This window comes from Hydra viridissima, unplaced genomic scaffold (genome assembly GCF_058129835.1).
Source record: "Hydra viridissima isolate aposymbiotic clone 2 unplaced genomic scaffold, HvirCarnegie_v1 scaffold_10, whole genome shotgun sequence".
Lineage (NCBI taxonomy): Eukaryota > Metazoa > Cnidaria > Hydrozoa > Anthoathecata > Hydridae > Hydra > Hydra viridissima.
In genome coordinates this window covers 2,116,743-2,131,496 of record NW_028324309.1, presented here as the reverse complement: position 1 = coordinate 2,131,496, position 14,754 = coordinate 2,116,743, and the positions used below count along the sequence as shown (strand labels likewise).

Genomic DNA, 14,754 nt, shown 5'->3' with positions numbered 1-14,754 from the left:
TAGCTTAGAATCAAAATACATTTTTTTAAAAAAAATCAATATTTAAATAGGATTCAGTTTCTGCTCGGTGTATTTCTAGCCTATGTCAATATCCGTTCTAAAGTCAATATTTCTTCGTGGTTAAGTTATTAAACTGTGTAAATCTAGCTCATTTTTCAAATTTCTAACCTCTCTCAATATTCGTTTTAAAGTTGGCATTTCATTGTGGATAAAATAATATCTTCATGTAATTTTAGCCTTTATCATTATTCTTTTAAATCTTTACCATTTCTGGGTGGATAACTTATTTCCTCTAAATCATCTATTTCACTCCTTATTCTCTAATTTCTAGCCTGGTATTATCATTCGTTTTAAAGTTAACTTTTATAATTCAATTAAGTTTCTGCTCGGTGTATTTCTATTTTGGCGGATTATTTTTTTTTTTGGTACAACTTCAATCTTTTCAGTCTTTAGATTTTAGCATAATGAGAAGATGCAAGATGTGGTCAGAACAAAAATTTGTCACTATGATGTTGCTCTTCTGTAAAAGGTAAGAGTCTTTTGAATACAATGGTCTAATTATATATATTGGTTGAAAGCGTAACCAGATTCTCAAAAATTCGGTTTAGAGGTACCTTTGAATGAAATTGAGATGCAGACTAGTTATTTTTCTGGAAACTTTTCTTTTTGACTTTATTTAACATTTGATGTAGTCAACGAAGTATTACTTGAGTAAAAATTGGCGTTTCCTTTAATTGAACTGTGATCTAAAGTGAAATACGATTCATCATCAAAGATCCATTTAAAGTCCCGAAAACTTTTTCAAAATCCCGGTAAAGTCTACTGCAATATGTTCGAATTCTTTGCGTCATTTGAGCATCTCGCTTCGGAATTTTTTGTTTCTTATACCATTTGATAGCAAACTTATTTATAAGTAATTATTTCACACATGATTGCGAAATACTGGATTTCCGAGCTATTTGCCTTGGAAAGTGACCGTTTGATCATCAAAAATGGTTTTTAGTTAGGTAGTTTTATTGCTTGGCATTTTTTTTAGCTAAATGACCACTTCCAGCCTTTCTCTCATGTCCAAATTTGTTTTCAGCACATTTAACTTTGTAATAAATTGTCCTTCTTGAAATATTTTTAGCTTGTAAATGCTTTTCCAAGATTCATATTTTGCAAATAAAACTTTTATACACGTTTTTGGCGTTCATTTTCGTTTTTTTTTGGTTCACCTTCATTTTTATATATTTAGTTTAGATTTTTTTATGTTTTCTTAAAATGGAAACTCTGAGATTAATAAATACATAAAAAGAACGTTATACATTGTCAATTTGAATCAAGACGAAATTAAATTAAAGTTTGTGCTTTTTTTTAGTGATGAACCATTATTACAACAATATCCGACAAATACTATTTCACTATAATCATATGATCTTATATATAATTGTAGCAATTAAAAAACTTTCATAAGTCGTAGCATGTGCTCTTTTTCATGCACAATATAAGATGATATGTAAGGTGATTTTTCTGGAATAGAACCACTTTGTTAAGAATGTACATGTTTGTTTTAAAAATTTGGTTTCTCTATTTCTATCAAAATAGACATTTGATTTAAGCGTGCAATTTTCCCCAAATGGTGGTTTTTTTGTGTTGTTCTTACATGATTTCTTTTTCAAACACTTTTTGTTTAAAAAGTTTTTTTAAAGTAATTTATTTGTACTTTATTTACACCTGGTATTTGCTGTACCTTAAGGTTTTTCACGAATTTACTTTCATATTCTTTTTTTCAGATGAACAGAAATTTCTTCTTTGAAATTTAAAAGAAGGCACCCATTAAAGCATTTATCCATAAGGTATCTAAATTAAGAGGCTAAAAATGCATGAATAATTTTTAACACACACGATATATGTAAAGTGACACTATGTATCTATGTATCAACTTTAGGACTTCAAATGTAAATACCAATTGATGACGTAGCAAATTAAATTATCTAAAGGTCTTTTTTTTGGCTTCTCCACTGTAAAAACAAATATCGTATATTTTTCGAAAAAATCAAATTACATTTTTGAAAAACTGAAGAAAATATGTGTTAGTGGTTTCTAAAATAGATTCAAAAAGCAGCCTTCACAAAAAGTCACTGTGAATAAACAGCAACCTCAAAGTACATATTCAGAACTAAATGTAATATAATAGGCTTGATTTTGTTAAAATAACTTACTAAAAACAGAAAAAAAAACGCTCTGCAACTAGGGGAGACCGGGTAAAAATTAATATAATTAATTTTTAACATGAAATGTTAGAGTTTGTGTGTAATTAAATATATTACCATATAATTAAATATATTGCCATCTAATTTTTCAAATAAAAAAAATTGAAGGATAATTTTATTTTTACATAACCTTAACAAATCGTCATCTTGCCTTGGGGCAAGATAGCAACACTGAAAAAAGTTGAACATATTTTATCTTTTGAATATTTTATATGGTTTACCAAATGTGTTTTTACATCTTACAAATTATCAGACTAAGCGTATTGCATTTTAACGTAACGTTGTAGTATTTGTTAGTGATCGACAGAAATACGGTTCGGTTCCTGTTCCGCCCAAAATTATGGCTGGAACCGAAATTCCAGTTCCGGTTCCGGTCCCGGTCCTGGATATATTTAAGATTTTTGTAAGCATCTGCGTATCGTTATCGAAATATCGAAACTAACCGATATTTTTTACGATAATGGGTTTCGATATGAATTGGTATATCCGATATGTTACGATATGATTCCGATAAAATATCGTTTGGGTTCCGATATGCACGATATCATTATCGCTTTTAGCGATAAATATCGCATAATTTGTCGATAAAAATTGTATAACGATATTTTTGAGTTTCGATATGTACGATACGTTCCGATAAAATATCGTTTGGTTTTCAAAACTTTTCAATATTTTACAAAATTTTGTATTAGATATAACTAAATGTTAAGTTGTTTTATATTAGATATTTTACAATATTTTGTATTAGATTTAACTAAATGTTAAGTTAAAATATTTTGCAATATATTTTCTCAATTTATTGATTAAAATATTGATAAAAAATAATAATCGCCTATTTTTTAACGCCGTTTTTTAGATTAAGTTGTTAAAAACGGCTCAGGCAGTTAGGAGAACAATCCAACTGTTTATTTTTTTAAATAAAAACATACCGTGGTGTGACCTAACAAAGTCCTATGCTTTAAGAAAGTCCTAAATTAAAAATTGACATATTTCGTATATATAAAAGAATCATTTGCGGAAAATAACTCTGTTGTTTAAACTAGATATCTAGTTAGATAAAATAACTAAATTTTTTTCTTTAAATGTTTATTTTATGTATACGAAACTTGTCATTTCTTAAATTAGGACTTTCTTAAAGCTCCAAAATATTTTTATTTTTTTAAAAAAGAAAAAGTTATTCTTTAAATATTCGTAACAATTGTGGTTTATTCGATTAAAACTCATTATTAAAGTCCGCTTCTAGCTGAAATGTTGCCGCTAACTGTAGCGAATGGAAACTTTCGCTACCGGTTTCGGCCGAAACCGAATTCAAAATTTCTGCTTCGACAACCTTTTACTTATTCTGTTTCGGGCAAAATTACGGTTCAAACTACTACTGTAATGAACCAAAACTTTTTATAGGGAGGTTTTTTCTTTAAGTTTAGAAAACTTGTTTTTATTTAGTGTGGGATCATGATGATTTCCTCATTATATTGATGTTTTAATCGTTTGTGGGTAAATCAATTATCAATTACAAAAATTGAAGTAATTATTAATTGAAATCACGTGACAATTGAATCAAGTTACTATTCTCAAATCATTCTTTAAGCGATCATCAAATATTAAAATATTTTCACATGTTCTATTTTTTATCAAATCATGTTACATACTGATCGTTTAAATGCCTTATGTCCCATAAACCATTACAAAAACAAATCTATTTTGTTTTTTTAAATATTTATTTATTCAAACAAATTTGAATGATAAAAAAATGTCATAGTTATGGAGTTTTTGAAGATTTTTGTTATTATTATCAAATATATATATATATATATATATATATATATATATATATATATATATATATATATATATATATATATATATATATATATATATACATATATATATATATACATATATATATATATACATATATATATATATACATATATATATATATATATATATATATATATATATATATATATATATATATATATATATATATATATATATATATATATATATATATATATATATATATATATATATATATATATATATGATAATAATAACAAAAATCTTCAAAATTTGTCAATTTTTAATTTAGGACTTTCTTAAAGCATAGGACTTTGTTAGGTCACACAACGGTATGTTTTTATTTAAAAAAATAAACAGTTGGGTTGTTCTATAGAGATATACATAGAGATAAGTTGTTCCGTTGCGAAATTTGTTAGAACGTTATGTTAATAATTTTAATAGTTGTTTGTAACAACTATCAAAATTATTAATTCCGTAATCTTGTTGGTTTTTATGACGTTTTTGAGGGATATTGTCTGGTATAAAAGAAGGACTAAATTTGTAAAGATAGGTTTTTGTTTGAAGAGAATATTGTTGTCATCTCATCGATGTGTTGCGAGAAAACTACAATATCAATCGATAGATAGATGCATTTGAATAATATATAAGTTTTTGTAATGAGTTATGAGACACTGTTAAGTAAAATAGTTATTTCATGTTATTTTGATATTGATTTGGCTTTCATGTTTCAGATTGTTTCGATTTCGGCTTCACTCAAACTTCGGTTTCGGTTTTGGTTACGGTTTTAATTACGGTTCTACTTAACCGAAATTAACTAGCTAATTGTAATAAAAACGTTTTTAAAAACTCTCTGGGAAAAGGTTTTTGGGATACTCTTTAAATTACTTAGATGTACATAATTAGGCTCTTAAAATAAATTTTTTTTATAAGGAAAGATATTAAAATTTTAGTTTGAATTAGTATTAAATTTGTAATTGAACAACATTTTGAAGAATGCCAAGGTCAAGGAGCGAAATTTGGGATCACTTTGATGAAGAGGTCAGTACTACACCAGATGAAGAGCGACTTGTTACTGCAAAATGCAAGTATTGTTTTGCAATTTGCAAGTTGGCGGACAGGAACACATCTGGCATGAGATCACATTTGACAAGGAAGCATCCTGTTCAGTTTGCAGCCCTGGAGGAAAATCGCCATGTTGCTTTTGATGAGTTAAAACAGGTGCAATAAAGTTTACAAACGTTTTTACTTTTTTAATTTAAATATTAACTTTTATTTTCATATGTGTTAGTTATTATAACTATTACAATACCAAGATTTAACAAGATTTAACGATAAATATCAATAACTTTTGATAAATTCTGATGAATGTTTCAATATTAGGTATTTTAATGGGTTTCATATTTTTTTTAGACCTACAATGAAGACGAGGCTTATGAGCAGGTCCGAGATGATAAGACACCATTAATGTTGAGCAGTAGAGTTAAACGAGAAAGACTTTCCGGACCATCAGCAGAAAAGGTCCAAAATCTAAAGCATTGGGTCAAATACAAGCCACAAGACAACGAGCAGCTCAGAGGAGACATTGAAATTGTCAAGTTTTTGGCCCGTTTAAATTTGCCATTCTCTTTGGTTGAGCATGAAGCTTTTAAAGATTTTGTTCACTACTGCAACCCAAAAATGAATGTGAAGGCTGCAACAACATACTCCCGGTTCAAGTACGAAAAATTTTAATTGTTTTAAATAAAATTTTATTGTGGGGAGTCAATTCAATGGGAGTTCCAAGAGAACTAAATTTTTTAAAAAGCTACTTTTTTAAGACCAATCCACACCAATTTTTTTTTGGGTTATCTTAGTTGGTAACCAAATTGATATGTAACGAGAAATACCAATAATTTTTTATTTTAACTTTAGGTTACCGTTGTTGTACAAAAATGTGAAAATCTGTGTGGATGACATTCTAAAGGAGGAATTGCCAAAGACCGCTGGATTTGCAATCTCAACTGACCTCTGGCAAAGTAGAAACAATGATGCATACCAAGCCAGTACATTGCACTATGTGAGTGAAGGCTTCCGATTAAGGATGTTTGTGATTGGAGTTTCTCCGTTTTCCGGACGACATACGGCTGAAGCCATTGCTCTTCGTCTGGATAAGTATGTTTTAGTATTTAATTTTTATTAGGTTAAAATTTCTGTAAATTAAGTTAATCGTTTGAATTATTTAGATAAGCAAAATCCGCCATTTAGTTTAAAGTTAATGTCACAAATTAATACTTTTATTTATATCTAAAATAACAATAAAAGTATTTGTTTATATTTTAAAACATCAAAAAGCAAACAACTAATTTTACTTTGCTTTTCAGGAATGTCTCAGAGTTGGCCGGAAATAATGGAGTTTCGTCCGTTGTGTGTGTCCATGATTCAGCCGCTAATATGAAGGCGGCAATTAACAAGTGCAATTTTGTAGATGCATCTCTTTTGTGTGCTGATCATCTTTTGAATTTGGCAGTTGAAGCAACTGTCAAAGAAACAAAAGGCTTTGACAGTTTGGATCTTCACGAAGCAATCCAAAGAGCAACTGAATTAAGTTCAAGATGCCACAAGTCATCTTTGTCTGAGCAAAGAATTAAAAAAGAGGTAACTAGTTTAACATCTTTTTTCGCTTTTATAGTAATTTAGTTTATAGTTTAATACAATACAAGCGCAATATAAACTTCTTAGTACACTTTGTGAGACAAAATTTTTCAACTGATAAAATGTTAACATTTAAAAAGTAAAAACATAACATAGTTAATATCAGTTTTTTATTATAGTAAATAGTACTAATCAACTTTTATGTTATGTTTCTTATAATTCTATTTTAATTTTTAGCTAAAGCTGTTGCTTGATGACAGTGATGTTGTTAGCAAGGATAAGTTGAAATTTGTGAAAATCATCACTCCTGTGAAAACACGCTGGAATTCAACTTTTATGATGTTGGAAAGCATTGTAAAAATGCGTCGTATCCTCAGCTCCATTAGAGACAATCCTGGAAAAGATGACACCAAACTAGCTCCAGTCATTCCTTCAGAAGATGAATTCAATCTTTATGACGAAATTTTGCCTATTCTGAGGAGAGTTGCTGAGATTTCAGAATGTTTCTCTGCAGACAAAGAAGTAAGCATTCACCTCGTTATCTCAAACATTTTTACACACTGAGGCACAAATGCCTGGATTTCATCAAGGCTGGTGCGGGATCACCAACATCACAAATGTTTCACCAAAAGCTGGTGGAAAACTTGGATGTTCGTTTTCCGGACATTGGTTGTCAAAACCTTTTTTACTCCGTTGCCAACTTGCTTAATCCCTTGTACAAGGGAAGAGCTCTGAAAAAACTGGGTGGATTTGATGAAGCCTATGAGGCACTGATTACTCAATCCAATGCTTATCAGGAATGGATTGCTGCAACAACATTATTTAATGAACGGTTACATGCTGAAGTCCAAGGTCATGTTTCGGAAGATGATCCTTTCTATAATGTTGGAACGGAAGAAGCTCCTGCACTTATGACTTCCTATTCTGGTCCGGCTCCACCTCCAAAGTCGGACATTGTCACTGAATGGGAAATATTTCAAAAACTTCCAGGGGTTGTTGGTGTGGACGTGCTGGAATTTTGGAGAGCAAATAAATACAAATTTCCTCTCCTTGCTCAAGCTGCTAAAAAATGGCTATGTGTACCTGCTTCCTCAGCATCTTCAGAAAGAGCTTTTAGTGCCGGTGGTGGAATTGTCTCTTATAAAAGAACAAAATTGCAGCCTTAACAAGTTGAAAAATTGTTGTACATTCAGCAAAACTACCCTAAAGTCCAGATCAAAAGATGGCTTCTAACCAGTCGGGATGAAAAAGAGGAATTGTTTGAAGAGGCTTCTACCAATAACTCTCAGAATTCAGCTGCTTCAAGTCAGGGACTTCCTACTTCAACTCTTACATCAGCAGTTGAAATGGATGACTAACTTAAATTGGTTCATTGCCTTAGTGGCGTCATTGGTTTATTTTACTGCTTAAAGTTTATAAAATTTGCCATATAGTGATTTAGTGATTTCAATAAACCTTGACTTTGAGATTAAATTTTAATCTTTTTCTTATATTAAGTCACAGGCACAAACCTTAACGTGTTAAACATGTCACGTCAACAATTTATCAAGTAAAAAATTATTTTTTGTTTTTAGCTGTTTTTTGCTTCAACTTAAGTCTTGAATAAATTAAAAAATCAAAATTACAAATAAAGTTTTGTTTATTTCTTTTTTTTACATTAAATAGTGCACTTGTCAGCAATTTTATGACAGTATTTAGGTTTTTAAAAAAATTATTTTTTTAGTCGGAAAAAATAATATCGAAATGAATCGATAAGTATCGTTATCGTTTGAGTTACGATATGAGTTACGATATTTAGGTAATTGACCGATAAATATCGTAATGAATCGATAAATATCGAAACTTTATCGTGCAAACTTTTTGGGTACGATATTATCGTAATATAAAAAAACTTACGATATGCACATTCCGATACCTTATCGTATCGTATCATAATACGATATGTTTCGATACGCAGACCCTTAGATTTTTGTTCCATCTGGATATTCGGTTCAAATTTTTACCGAAAATATTATAAAGCTTTAATTAGCATTATTGCGTTATTATCATTTTAGTAAAAATAAATTAAAAAATTTTTTAAACTAGATGTTAAGCTTCAGTATAAATTTAAATAAAATTTGGGTTAGTTTAAAAAGTGATTAGTTTTCTTGTTTAAGCTAATTTTATATTAATGTTCATATCTTGTAATATTTTTTATTGTTATTTTTTTTTTAAACATCGTCATGATCCAAATGGATAAGTTTGAATCTCTTGAAGATGAATTGAGTCCTGCAACTCATATTCTATCTGGCGACAATTAAAAAAAACCCCATCTTTTTCCCACATAGTCAAAAATTATTGTGCAATATCAAACAGGGCTTGTTCTCGTTTGGGTTCATTTTCGGATCCGGTACCAGTTAGGAATAATAAAAATTTATTTTCTGTTCGGTTCTGGTTCCAGCAAAATTCTAGTTTCGGTTGATCACCAGTGTTTGTGCAGCTTACAATAGTCACAAGTAAAAATGACATTTTCATAATTTGAATATTCCTCATGCCGTCACTTTAGGCATTTATAACACTTCATCAATTCTTTGTTCCTTTGAAGTTAATGGAATTAGAAAAGGTGGCAGGTAAAAGCAAGTAGCGCTAATGCAACAAACACTAGTCAATTTTTACCGCCTCCCCTGAAAAAAAGTTATATACAATATTTAATAAGAATTTGTCAACTTTCTTAAACAAGAATAAAACTCATTAACAGAAATAAAATTATTCTAAGAAACATTTTGGTGTTTAAAATATATTAGCATGTAAAGTGAAGACCAAAAACGGCGGCTTTACACAGGACGTTAGGTTGTATTAAAATAAAATATATATACACATTGGTATAACATAATACAAAAAATGTATTGTACAAGACTATATTATAATTATAATGGAATATATTATAATTTAGAAAATATATAGAAATTTATGAATCAAGTTCTTATTTTATTGGTTTACATGAATTAAAGTCATTTTAATTCTATTTAATCAGTATTATATAAATATTATATAAAATATTATGTAAAATCTATTAGAAGTTTTTAAAATAGTTGAATGAACAGATTCAGAAAATTGCTCAGCAAATACTCCTAACGGAATACATTTGAACCAGATTTTGTAAAGAAAATCACAAGGTGGTGTTCAGTAATGTGAACTATCCACCCCATCGAAAGATTTTGATTGAAAATAATTTTCAAATACAACTCTCAGTTTCGTTAATTAAAATTACTAAAAAATTACTAAAAAATATAAATGCTTTCTACATAAAAGCTTTAACAATAAGTACTGCGTTTGATCATTTGATCATTTCTAAAAACTTATAAACCAGAGCTAAACTTTTATCTTCAACTTCTCAGCATACTTTACAATGGCATCTATATTTCTTCCATAAAGTTTAACAGCAAAGCATATATTGAGAACTAAATGTAAAAGTTTTCATTCTGTAACAATTTGCTATTAATATAAAGTTAATTTTGTCATGAGGATGTTCACCAAATAATTCGTTCTTTTCATAATTGAGTCTGCTTATAAGACCTTATTAACATGCAATTGAAATTTTTGAAGTAATCAACTATTCAACCTAAAGGTACTAGATTTGTGTTAACTATTGCTACATTCCTTCCTCTTTCTGCTGGAACAATTTTAGAAACTCATTTAGATTTTGTTGGACTAATAAACATAGGTAGTTTACTGGGCACAGTTGACAGACCTGACTCATCTGCATTGCAAAATTAAGCATTTTTTTTCGCATTTCTCCTTAAAACTTTAAAAAACTTGTCTAAGTTTGGTTAACTGAAAACCATGGTTTTGGCGATTAATATTGGTTCTGGATTGCATACACTAAATTTATGTCTCTTCATAAAGTTAGCCAGCCAATCTTCTCCCGCCATCCTGAATCTTTGTTGAACGGATGCAAAATACCACATATATGGGCAATTCCACGCAAGTGACGGTCGTAATATTTGACGCTTTTTTAGCCATTAAAAATTAACCAACAATCGTATTTACATGAAAATTTCCAGAAATGTTAAATACTATTGTATAATTTAGTATGCAAAAGTTAAATCATTCAAGTGTTCAACTTTTTTGAAAAATCAACTTAACGTAGCGTGACGGTCGTAACGCTTGCTTTTTGACAAATCTAAACAAATAAACTTTGTCAATCTTTATGCAGCCATCTACACAGTGAAAAAAAAAATCCTTTGCTGTGTTCTTTAACTACTCATTGAACTTACTATATGGTGAGTTTTATAGTTTTTGCTTTAAATTTTTTCGAGAATTTCATTAAGCTTTATGTCGTGACGATCGTAACTGTGACGGTCGTAACGAAAAAGCCAAAAATGTAAAACAACAAATAACGCAATGAATGACATAATAAAAGATGAATGATTATAAAAACCAATTAAGTTATGTTAAAAAATATGAATTTTATAATATTATCAAGGTTATCCATGATGTTTCTTCAACACTGGGATTGTTTTATTTGGAGTAGGCAACAAACGCTTAATGCTATTTATGCTCCCTGTTTTTTTTGTTTCATTAACTCTATTTAATACAACTCAATATCTAGGAGTATGTACTTTCATATGTCTCGCAAATGTTTTAAAGAGCCGGGAATCCAATAAAGGAAAAAAATATCTTTGAATAGTAAATTTTTTTTACTAATATATAAATTTTAAAATTGTTCTGCAACCCAATTACAAAATATTACAGAACTTAGAAACCAAAAACTTTCCATTTTTATATGCCAGAAATACATTTTGGTAATATTTGTAACGGCTTTCGCTTCTTCTATTTTATCAGCTATTAAGGCCCACGTTAGATTAATATCATCTGTGTTGATAAGTCTAACATAAGTTTTGCACCGTTTTGATGCTAAGAGAAAGTCTTTAGCGTTTAAGACGACCACTTCACAAGATTTTACGCTGTTCCAAACAAATCGCTTTAATGACCCTCCTACTCCATCAACTACTCCTTTACCGCGAGAGGTAGCAAAAATGTTCCATTCTATACTTTGAAAATGATATTTCACAGAGCAATGTTGTATGAATTTGGCCATGTATCTATTTTTGAATTGATTGCATGGACCATCACTCCATAATATAACTTTTTTTATATAATCAATGAAATAGAGGTCAAATATTTTACTTAAATATGTAGTAGTGGCGCGTTTTGTTATATTATAATCGTCGGATATTATTACAACTGATTTTGGCTCTAATTGGTAACGGTAGATTGCAACTATAAACGAGGTTATAGTTGACTGCGACCAATAAGCAGCTTGAACAGCATCCTGATAACCACACGTATAGTTTTGTGAATAATCAGAGTGTATCAAAACTTGGTCTGGTTCGAGATTTTCTTTTTGACTGCAATATTGCTAAAACTGGTGCTTTTTACTGAGATGATTCTCAGTATACTCTAGTAAATTGTCGCGGAAATCTTTAAAAATACTTTTTTGTTTTTTTTAATGGTGACTGAGTACACAATGATGATCTTCTTTAATCCACCAACTGTAGGTGATTAAGGTATCTATGTCTCTGTTTTCGGCCGAAGAAACTTTCAATAGTTTACTATCATAGTTTCATTAGTTACTCATAATTTCAAAAAAAACTTTAACAAGTTTAGTAATAAGATGAATAAACAAACTGCAAATTAAACAATAAACAAAACTGATTTATATTATAATTTCGTTTAAATGATGCAAATCGTTTGAAATGAATTAAATCGATTAAAAATAAATTAAACTTTTTTTTTTTAAGTCAAGAAGCTGTGATGGGAAAACAAACATATCGTGATGGTCGTAACGTATTTAGTAACATGTTGAAATGGTGATCTAAAGCACTTTATTGTTTTTTTTTAAACAATCATAAAATATGTATGAGCATCTTTACTTTTATCATGGTTGTAGTTTTAAAAAGTTTGATAGGAAGCATAGAAAAAACTTTTCCACTTTTTTTTTTGTGACGGTCGTAACGTCTTGTTTTCATTAATATGCTCTTCTTATAGACCTAGTTAGAGTTCGTTTTTATAAAAATTATTATGCATAAGGTTTAACTTTGCCTTTTAGTTAAACTTAGAAGTAAATATCTGTGATTGACCGCAGTCAAGTCTTTTTTGGGGTAGTTGCTGTCCTTTATAAATTGCGATATGGTTAGTAAAGCTAGAAAGTGTAAAAAGTCGAAACTTTCAAAATGTGACCCTGCCGTTTCTTCCCGTGTAGTCTTCATTTGTTAACTGCTATAATAGCATATTTTGTATTTGAATTCAAACCAAATAAATGATTTGATGCATATTTAAAGTTTTTCTAAATTTTCCTAAAACTTCGAAACTTATAAAGGTTTAAAAGTTTAATAATGATTTATCTCAAAATGAAAAAATGTGACCCTGCCGTTTCTTTCCGTGGAGTCTTCAAATACTTAACGTAAAATGATCTGTTTTCCACTGTTGCACAAAATCTACTTATTACTTAGAGCTATGGAGAGAAAGTGACTTATATAGAGTTAAAGCCCGATGGACCCAGACTTCAAAAATGTAAAAAATGAAATCAAACTATTTTGTACGCAACAGAAATCTCAATTTGAACTTTTCACAACTTTGTATATTTACCAGAAATGACCGAATTTACAACTTTCCATTTTACAGCTCACAAAAACGGATCATTTTTTAGTTGTACTAAAATTATTTATTCATCTAATGTAAAACATTTGTTTAACAAATTCATCTAAAACATTTATTTGAAAATGGACTCTACACAACATGAAACTAAATCCAATGTTAAAAAAGTGTTTTTTTCTTTTTTTCTTCTTTGTATTTTCTTTTGTTCACAAGTGTTTAGTTTTGTAGTTATTAATACATGCCAGAAGCTTGTAAGCATAGTTAGAATGATTCACAGATCACTAGTACCTCTGTCAGTGGATGCTGAATTGATGATGAATTGGTTCGGTAAGTTGTAATTTTAAATATGAAGAAAACATTAACACTTGTTTGAAACACTCATTTGAGACGTTTTACATTAAAAAAAAAAACACCATATATTAGTCTAAAAACATAAAATGTCACACTTTCTATAAATTAAATATTCTGATTACATAGATATTTGTTCCTCAATATTTTTGGAGCATCTAGTGCAAAACAATTTTTTTGTGAACCAAGCATTTGTAAGCCCAGCATGAAAACTCCAAATCTTGTTCAAGTTCAGTTGAATACCGGACTTTAAATATTGGCATGCTAAGCTTCCCATAACTAACCAAATTGCCCTATGGAATATAAGAGCTTTTGATTCATGTTTTAGTTAATCGGACAACTATCTAGATTTTTCAACCATTGCACGTTCAAAGCTCAACTAGAAAGTTGTGTTAATCAATCAGAGTTTTTTCCTTGTTGTACATTGTAAATAGTTGGCTTATTTAATAAATGGGGTTTTTTTTGATAAGAAAAGTGTTCATTGAGCATCTGATCAAATTTGGAGTTGATCTTTACAATACTAATGATGCTGATTCTCCATTTTCAAAACGAATTTCGACTTAAGGAATATCAAAGGAGAGTGGTGTCAAGTAGCAGATGCTCGTTACAATTTCTAAAGTGCTGCCACAAGATTATTATCACAATATTAAGTAAATTTGGTTACTGGCTCAAGCACACATAAGATGGTAAATGCTAGGTTTATCATCTCATGAAGCTTGTAAGTATCATTTGTTCGCTTAAAAACCATGCAACCTCTCATCCATGTACATGAAATGATGTGGATTCAAGTTATGTCTTTGTGGCACCCTAAGAACATTTAAACTTCTGTAAACTCATAACAAGTATTACAAAGATCTGGTTATGATATCAAGAAGGCTAAATTTTCTGTTAAGGAGGTCCATAAGCAAATTATCACTAGTTCATCCGACATATTGATTTTAGAGCATATATCCCCTATAGAGTTGCATCTTCTTCTCGGCATGGTTATTCATTAGTACAAAACTTTGAAAGTTGTTTGGCAAAATGTCAGAAAATGGTCAGCAACTCTTCAAGCAGAAGAAGAACCTTACCAAAGTGG

General features: G+C 29.6%; 1 long non-coding RNA gene across 1 annotated transcript; it reads left to right on the top strand.

Annotated features, from left to right (window-relative positions):
- The first annotated feature begins 355 nt into the window (after positions 1 to 355).
- LOC149882581 (uncharacterized) lies at positions 356 to 1,975 on the top strand. The gene is made up of 2 exons (XR_016456667.1): positions 356 to 529; positions 1,776 to 1,975. It is a non-coding gene; the product is annotated as an uncharacterized LOC149882581 (long non-coding RNA).
- Positions 1,976 to 14,754: the final 12,779 nt, after the last annotated feature.